Genomic DNA, 10,286 nt, shown 5'->3' on the forward strand with positions numbered 1-10,286 from the left:
CTGACGAAGAGACGGGTACGTCTCGAAACCAGTAGACATAAAACGTCTTCTTCTTCTTCGTTTTTTCATGGCCTTTTCACCTCTCAACTCGTGTGTTTTGGCCAGTGTCGAGTTTTTTGTTTTTTTTTATACCTATTTACACATGTATTAGTAATATAATATGTACAAGTTAGAAGGTTAGTATTTAATATGATATATATATATTTATTACAATGCAACATTTTTGTATAAGTTCCAAATTTCTAACCCACGTTCAAATTCAAATTACGAGCAACTTCCAACTCTTTATTATTTTAATTCTCTGATAAAACGCCGCGTTGTTTTCGATATAAAATTTCTGTATAAAATATTAAACTACAAAGTAGATACTAACCTCCTAAATAAAATACAAATAAATGCGGGATTGAGAACACTCAGACGTCGGGAAATATTTAAACTGCCTTTGTTTTCAAATAATGCTACATACCACACACCTATGGCCCGCATGTGTCGGGAATATAATATATACTGCCGAAACAATAAAATTGACATTTTTCATGATACTCTCTCAGCTTTTGCGAATAATCTCTTAGGAATAAATCTTATTCAATAAGTTCACACGTACAACTTATTTTTTATTGCATTGTATCCTGTACAAAAAAAATATTAAAAAATATGTATTACAACCTTAATATATAAATCTATTTTGTGCTATTCTATAGTTGAAGATGCATGTAAAATTGTATCGACGAATGCTTTCAAATTGTATGTTTTCTAGTATGTATCTTTGTTGAATTACCTATTAAAATAAAATAAAAAATAAAATAAAATAAAATATTTACAATTTAACACCATTTAAAATGTCGGTAAGTAGTTAATTACAAATATTTATTATTAAAACATAAAAAAAAACAACGGTTTTATTAACAAATTGTACCTACATGGTTAGAAATTTTCTATACTTGTAATTCTAATGAATCAATTATTATAAAAATAGTAAAAAAATAACTAAGGGACACTATTATTTTTAAATGCGTATTTTTGTAAAAACGTTTCGTAATTCATATTTAATGGTTGAAAGCGTTTTTACTGCCCACTGTTTTTTATTGTTATCATTAATAAGGAATTTATAATTAGTATTTTAACGAAATTGATTTCTGGTTGCAAAATGGGAAAAAGCTAATCGTGTCGAACGACCTTAAAACTTGAAGATATTAGGAAATCTAATAAAAATAAAAGAAACATTTCTTAATAAACCTAGTTAAAATGTTGGAATGGAAATAATCGAGGAATATAATTAATCGTTTGTCTAGCTAGTATTGTCACGGGTTCGATGTTCATAATTCATAGTTGCTGGCCACGAAGTAGTTGAAGCATAACACTGATCATCTTTCCTGCAGGGGCGAATGCTCCTTATAATCGATTACATGCAGCTTACCATATTTGTTTGACATCGTAAGTAATGTTTTATAATACTGTAGTATTATTAGTAAAAAACACATCACCAAAAAATATATTACTTTTCTTGGGTAAGTAAATTTATATAATATTCCTTTATTCCATACAGCGACCAGTTGCGCCTCTATTGGCCAAAATTATTACTTCTGGATTACACGAGATTACTCTGCTCACTTTAAAATCACTAATTCAAATACGTCTTTAACCTAAAACGTTAGAATCTCGTTCGAAAAATTACACTTGCGATTACAGTAAAATCTTGCAGCTTTCATTAATGCAATTTAGTCTTTCAATACTTTTTCATAAGGGCTAGTATTCTTTAAAATACATCAATTTGACTTACGACAGTCTAAGGGAGGTGACAATATACGCACTCGTTATGTGTGAGAAAGAGATAACGAATACATTTTATATGTCTTAACACGGAAGTTACAATAATAAGTAAGTAATTGATCATACTTATGTTTCGGTGGTTTGAAAGTAAATTTGCTTAAAAATAAATAAATATTTTGATATTTTAATCGAAACGAATTGATATTTTAATCCATAACATAGTATAAATCCTTTAGTGGGTTTTAAAAAACAAAGATTCGCTAATTGTTTTTTAATTGTAATTCGTTTTTGTGCATACGATGACAGTTGAATATTGGAGGTTATTCTTCAGTATCCGTTTAAACTTTTAAAATTAAGTTAGAGTTATGATAAAAACGTTACTAGTGTATGGTGTTAAGAATAAATATATATGAAGAATTATAATATGTATAACTTATGTCGTTTTGTGAATAATAATGTGATATAAAAGTCGATGAAACAATGATTCTTAAAACGTAATTTATGTTTTGTTTGGTTAACTATCGCACTCGGTAAGGAATACTTTTGAATTATTTAATTATTATCATTTATTAAGAAATAGTGTTTTATTTCAAGACAAGTTATAATAGTCTGACTTAACCAAAGATGCGGTGCGCTAATGAATTATCCAGTTTATTAATTACTTCTTCGACGCTTAGCTTAAAAGTGAAATAGCTGCGCAAATATGTTGTTGATTTCTAATGACATAGGCGGGGGTTCGAGTCCATAGGGGTTCCATTTTTTTTTTGCAATTATGTTTTTTTAAATCAAATGTTTGTGCCACATTACAAAATATTTTTACTGAAACTATTAGCCGCTGGAGCCATTTGTAAGGAATTATTTATTAAATATAAAATAGACTTGTTTTTTATATGCCATACTACCGCTATGGACTCCACTTCACTTCGCCTGTTTATTTGAGAGAGCTCATCCAACCTCTTTCACAACACGGACTATCTCTTCGTTCTAGTAACGAGAGAACCCTTTTAATACCCTGTCATCGCTCTAATTTTTTTGCCTCCTCACAGTAGTAGCCGCTCGATTGTGGAATAATCTACCCACTAATGTTAGAGACGCGCCCCTTCTTTATTTACATTTAAGTCAAGATTGAAATGTCACTATCTAAATATTTAAATTGTTCCTTTATCCTTTTTCTTTCCTTCCCATCCCCTCTCCTCTCTTCATAGTATAGTGTTGTATACAATTGTAAGATTCAATATGTCCATGTATTTATAATTTTGTCAAACTGAACGGTTTGGGTAGGTAGGAAGAAATTGCCTTAAGGCAATATGCCCGCCCTTATATGTTTATTTATTGTATATGTTTATAAAGTGTCAAATAAAATTATAAATAAATATGGACATTTTATCAGAATTTTCATAGCTTACCAATTTAAAAACTCACCGCTTGCTACTGCTTTCCTGCACGTGTAGATATAACAAATGATTGGAATGCTCAAATGGATTAGGAAATGATTAGGTTTTATGCTGATATTTTCTTTGGGAAAGTATGGCTTCTGTTCTAGTTTCGCCTCAAAACGCCTAAAATTAGGTGTTTTTATTGTCAAACCTTAAGAATTCATTAAAATAGGTGTTAAATAAAAATACAATATGGTGATTAATAATTATGGTGATTTTCTTTTATAAAGTAGATCAAGGCAAATGTGAAAATCTGTTTACAATGTGCCTAGTACAGAAGGACATTAAGTTAATTGAACTGAATCTTGTAACTCACCGTGTTCTTATTTTGTTAACAGATTTACGGACTAAGTCCAATTTATACATAAATTATAGCGAAACAATGTTTTGAGTATGTCCAAATGTTGGCAGACTGGCTTGATTTCCTCCCTAGGGAGTTACTTAGATCTTAATTTGTTGCAGCAGAGAGGAAAAACATTTTTGAGAAGGGATATGTAAATATAGGCATTTACAGGGCTTATGGGCTGTCGTTGGCTGGTTTAAGTGGCCACTTTACACACTGTGTAACATTCACCATTCTGCCTATATTTGAACATCTATATTCCTTCAATTCTTTCATCTGTTGATGTTTGTGAAGTTAAAGAGCTGAATTTCAAAATATTGTTGATAAATTACCTGGTCCATGAAGAAGTATAGAAATTGAAAAAATAATTTTTAAAATTTTGAAAATTACATTTTAAACAGGCACAGCGGACGGCTAAAAGATTGTACTGATGGGAAAAAAACAAGCGTTTTAATTAACATATTTTTGATTAACAAAAGTGCAAAAACTCAAATGAAAGTCTACGAAGTTTTTTGCTTATTACTTAGCAAAAATGCATTTACACATGTAATTCAAAGTAAATCTAAAGAAATTTTTTGAACATTTGTAAAAACTGCATTAAATTATAATTAGTATGAATGTATTATTATGTTCTGTTTTTCTTTATATATCTTATGTTTTTGTTTTTTTTCTCATGTACTCGTATATTCAAAATTATATAAACTCTAATAAATAAACAACTATATCAGAGTAAGTCACTCTCTAAGCACAAAAGTTAGTCTCTTTTTTTGGAGAGTTACAGTGATAACATTTACTAGATGTATAAAAGTAGATTTGTATAGAATTTTTTAAAAAACATGTACCATTTATGAAATTTATTATATTTATTAAGTGGATTTAACGCGTTGTCTTGCAAAATTGCCTGCCACCGGAACAACTCTTTTACTCACTGTAGAAAATGGTTTCAAAGGCCGTTTACATGTGGACAGTAAAATAGATATGGCAATATTGTCTTGTCTCAGCTTCGTGAACAGCCTCGACCGTGCAGGACATAACGCTAGGACAATACGACAATTGGGCAGCAATTCACACGTGAGCGCTGCGAAAATGAATATACGACGGCGTTTGTTATAAGCGAATTCACGAAAAATATTATTAATTGTATGCAAAGAGGTCAAACTAAATGATAAAAAAAACCGCTTTCGGCAGATTTTTTTTGGTAGCGACACGTTCATGTCAAGCAATTTGCTATTGTCACAAGGCCCTGTCTATACGTGTCTACAAGAGGACAATGCGGCCGCGCGCGGTGATTGGGGTGAACATTGTTCCGTGAAGATAGCGTCTGCCTGTCCATCTCGGTGGCGATGTCTCGGGACAATGTTTTGTCCTGCAAATTGCTATTTACATCATCATCAATTCCTTTCCACACCTAATGGTGCATAGGGCACTGCATCGGTACTTTTTTGTTTCTTTTTTGTTGTGAAGGTAAGATGATCAGTCTTACGCTTAAGGTACCAGTCCAGGGACTATGAAATATTTTAGTGTGAAAATACCTTTTGAATAAATATTTCATACCAGCCATGTCGGGAATCGAACCCGAGACCTCTTGCATGGTAGGCAAACGCGCTGACCATAACACCACAATGTCGAAAAAAGTATTACCGCTGTTTACACTTGGACAATAATCGAGTCCTGGGACAAAACAGCGTGGCATTGTCTACGTGTAAACGACCGTAAAAGCTTTGTAAAGCAAATCCAAATTCGGAGTTCGTTTTCGGGGGTCTTGAATAATTAAAAACCCAAGTTCATACGTATTCCTATGCACGGGCGCCGATTATTATGACTTTTGACATATATTTAAAGTGTTTTCTTTGATTTGGTCATGCCATGTCTAATGTCTATCACGGTCTTCCTTTTTTTCTGTATCCATTAACATTTTAAGCCGATTTTTCGCCGTCCATTCGCTCTATATTTACAAACCATTTGGCAGTTCTGTCTTGATTTTGTCTATAATGATTATGTCAGCTTTACGTAATTCGTAAATCTGTAGCTCAATCTCAAAAACTATCGACGTGCTTAAAAACATGCTAAGCCTTTAAGCGATCACCGTGAACATTAATATGTAAGTCAACGCTCGTGTCGGTTTGTTTTTTGTTTTCCTCGTAAATAAATACAGTTCACCGGCGAAAAATCGGCGTTTACTATAAAAAAAATACAACATATTCCATTTGCAAAATAGTAAGGAGTATCTAATACAAAAAAGTGAAAATTAAATTACAATTACTATGGCGGCTGCCTTTCCGGCTTGCCAACCGCCGGCTAAATGCAATAAATAGCACGATAAATAATACATAAAAATAGCGGTTTTCGAATATTTTCCATATTTACACCGGTGGAATTCAAATATTTGATTGCACGGCAGGATTATACGTCGCGAAGTGTAAATGTTTTGACATTTAATATTAGGTGTTCACGGATGTTCAATTGTGATCGCGAATGCGATACACAACCATGGTGAGAAATTGTTATCATGTCGCTTATTAGCGCGTCGATAGTTGTTTGTGATTGAGCTTCTGGGCATTTGTGCACTCTTCGAACGCAGTTTTATCACACATTTGCCTGAGATAGAGCATTACGAGAGTTTCACTCTCGTCAGTGTTCAGCTTCTATTTCACACCCAGAACAACTGTATTCCTTATTCCACCCATAATTAAATTGACATTATAATTTTAAGACGTATCCGGATATGAATTCTGGATTATTTATGTGAGCACTGAGGTAGTGGTGATAAATAATAATGATATTATGTGGTTTGCGATAAACGAGTTCTCACGGGTTGGCTTGTTATATACCGGGTATATATATAATATGCTCTACACCTGACTAAAGATAAGAAATACGAGTAATTAAGATGTCTAATTAATTACAGTGATTTGAAAATTACAAAGTACCTAACTAGCTCCAACCAAACATACAGACCTCGCTTCCTCTACATTCATACATCTTCTCATGCACGCACGCCGATTATTCCTACTTTTGACACGTCCATCTTCAAGTATTTGATGGACTCGATCGTGCCATGTCTTTCTTGATCTTCCTCGTTTTCTGCATCCATCAACATTTGCAAATCGTAGATCCTTTTAGCCGTTCTTTCGCTGTCCATTCGCTTTACAAGTCCAAACCAACGCAGCACCCCTTTCTTGATTCTGTCAATAATGCGTGTCTCGGCCTTACACACTTCACGAATCTCGACATTTGTGCACCCATCATACATCGTTTTACCACACATTCGCCTGAGGGATCGCATTTCGACAGCATTCAACTTACTTTCATCATCATTTTTCCAATTCTATACTTCGCTCCCATACATTAGAGTTGGAACTAGAATTCCGTTGTGAACTGCTAATTTAGCCTCCTGCGATAAACATTTGTTTGCCAAAGTAGATTTTAGTGCACCGTTCACCCTGTTCCCGGCACTCACCCTCCTTTCAATATCTTTCTCGGCCTTTCCGTCCCTAGTAAACATACTTCCCAGGTACACAAATTCTTCTACCTGATTCAGAATATCTCCGTTCACGCTGATCTCACATTTAGTTATATTTTCACCCCTTTCAAAAACCATCACTTTCGATTTATCAACATTCAGAAGCAAATCGCTTTTCTTGCATACATCGTAGACTTTTGTTAGCAAGAATTAAAGGTCTTCTTTGCTGCTAGCAAGAAGCACGTCATCATCCGCATACAGAAGACAGTTAACAGTTATACCACTCATATTTGCTCCCATTCTTAAATCTTTCAGTTCTTTCATACAGTTATCGATGTATATGTTGAACAACCATGGTGACATTACACATCCCTGTTTGACTCCTTTCGGAATATTAAACCACGATGTGAATGACCCATTCACCTTCACACATGCTGTGCTGTCCTCACCAACCAAAAATACATAATATGCAGGGTGTTCTTTAAACCCTGTCACATCCGAAACCACTATGATCAGTATGAGCAAGAAGACATATTGGCACATTAAAATATTTTTTTAGAACGAATAAAATTTAAAAAAATAAAATATCAAAAAAAGCAACTGGTTGCTTACTTCTGCAGGGGAGAAACGAGTAGTAGGGGGAAGGGGGGAGTCTGATACTGCGCCGCGCTCTCCTCACTTCTCCCCTGCAGAAGTAAGCAACCATTTGTTTTTTTAATATTTTATTTTCAATTTTTTTTTTAAATATGCTAATATGTCTTCTTGCCCATACTGATCATCGTGGTTTCGGATGTGACAGGGTTTAAAGAACACCCTGTATACATTGAAAGCCCCCTCTACTTACCAGTAGCTCAATCACAAATAACTATCGACGTGCTTTAAAACATGCTAAGCATTTGAGCGATCACAATGAACAATAATGAACATGCTTAAGTTATCGCAGTCATAAGTCAACACTCGTGTCGGTTTGTTTTCTCTGAGTTTACTATAAAAAATAATACAATGTATTGCATTTGCAAAATAGTAAGGAGTATCTAATACAAAAAAGTGAAAATTAAATTACAATTGGCGACTGCATTTTTTGACATTTGGCTTGCCAAATGCAATAAATAGCGTGATAAATAATCTATAAATATAAATAGCAGTTTTGGAATATTTTCCATATTTACACCGGCGAATACGATAAACAACCATGATGAGAAATTGTTATCACGTCGCTTATTAGCACGTCGATAGTTATTTGTGGTTGAGCTACTGGATCCGTTCTAGAAGTGTGGTGGCCTCTTTTCAAATCCCCACATTACAAAAACTTAATTTAAGCTTTAATTATAAGTAGAAATCACAACCATAGTCGTCTGGTTCTGAGAATTATACATTTATTTATCTATTTACAAGAAAATTGTAGTCTGCGTTACTTTACGGGTTGTTTAACCCAACACGCAATGCTGTAAATATAAGTTAGATGTTAATGAATAGAAAGCATATATGTACTAAACTGCCGATATGTACGGAAAAATATATCCATATTATCCGCAGAAGCTGAATTCAGCAAGCGAATTGCCCTATGAATGGGTGAATTGTGACTTACATTTGTACAGCTTCTAGGAGCATAAAATAGTGCATGGGATCTCGCTCTAGTACAATTTATCGGAAACATACAAACTGATATCTTTTAGTATATTTGGATTATACGAGTATATACAACATACTCGTACATCCTTTCAGAAATCAGCTTATTGAAATGTTTCCCAAGAAAAAATTGACGAGTGTATTTTACTATTTTTATATTCATTCTATTTTTCTTTACCTTCTTGGACTTTTTTCTATATATTTGTTTCAGTTTCATACACTTGTACAGTTTGATTTTATAAATTCCATAATTTGTGTGAGATTTTCATACTTTCTCGTATTTAAGATTTCCATATTTAAATCATCTGTACACATTACTAAAATGAAATATGCTGTATTATACAAATTTAAATAAATGCTACCTACCCCAAAACAGGTAATTTACCATACGTAGTAGGACAGACAGTATTCAATATGTTTGTTTATAGTTTAATTAAAATTTGATTTTTGTAATTAATTGTACTTCATTCAATTTTACTTAATTGTACCCTTTCACTGTTTTGCAAACAGAACACACTGTGCTAAATGTTTGACCACAAAGTTAATGCTTTGAATATTAATAATTGTACATATTATTTACTATAATACACGCCGATTTTCGGCACTGAACTGAACTGAAACATTAAGTGTTAACATTGAGGTTATTATTGGTAATTGTTACTATCGGTGCCATAATAAGATATATGCATGTAGAGAAAGCGAGATCTGTATGGAAAGATCGAGCGATGTGGCGTACTATTTTCTCTGCCTACCCTTTCGGAGAAACGGCGTGATGGTTTGTTTGTTTTTATTTATTTGATTATTGGTAATAAATAAAAATACTAAATACACACTTTGAGTCATCCATGCATATATAAAACATACGCACATCTACATGCATATATAAAACATACGCACATCTACATGCATATATAAAACATACGCACATCTACATGCATATATAAAACATGAAGTATGGGAATGGTGATGAAGAAATAATTTAATTAATAATACACTTGTGTTTGAATAAATTGATTACTTTGGTGTGGCACAGTTGATTAGACGGCCAACAGTAAAACTGGCGTCGCGGGTTCGGTTCCCGCCAGTTGCAAGAAAAAAATCCAAGAAAGATTTTTTTCTCAATTGGTCAGGGTGTTGTTGTGTATTTTTTTTATTATTTGAAAATTTATTTATAAACCCTCACGGATTATTACATTCATTTTACAAAAATAATAAAAACATTTTTTATTCAAAATCCGGCGCTCCCCAAACACTAGATTTGGAGATCGTGCTTTTGCCGTTGCCGGCCCCTCTGACTGGAACCAATTGCCTTCAAACTTACGAATCATCGACAGTCCCAGTCAGTTTAGATCCCAACTAAAATCCCACTTCTTTAGACTATCATACCCTCAATTTTAAATCTGAAAATATAATATATCACTTTAGTTTAATTAGAATGTTTTGAATGTATAGGTATACAATTGTAAAGCGCCCTAAAGGGGATTTTTCACAAAAATCACGGTATATAAATCAGCCAAATATTATTGCCTTTGAATGTCACTAAAGTAACTTAGTTAGAAAAAATGTTGCGAAAATCCGAATATTTTTTTATTTTTTTTAATTTGAAAATTTATTTATAAACCCTTACGGATTATTACATTCATTT

The sequence above is a fragment of the Micrasema longulum genome, unplaced genomic scaffold (assembly GCF_059751315.1).
Source record: "Micrasema longulum isolate JH-2025_06_02 unplaced genomic scaffold, ASM5975131v1 h1tg001995l, whole genome shotgun sequence".
Lineage (NCBI taxonomy): Eukaryota > Metazoa > Arthropoda > Insecta > Trichoptera > Brachycentridae > Micrasema > Micrasema longulum.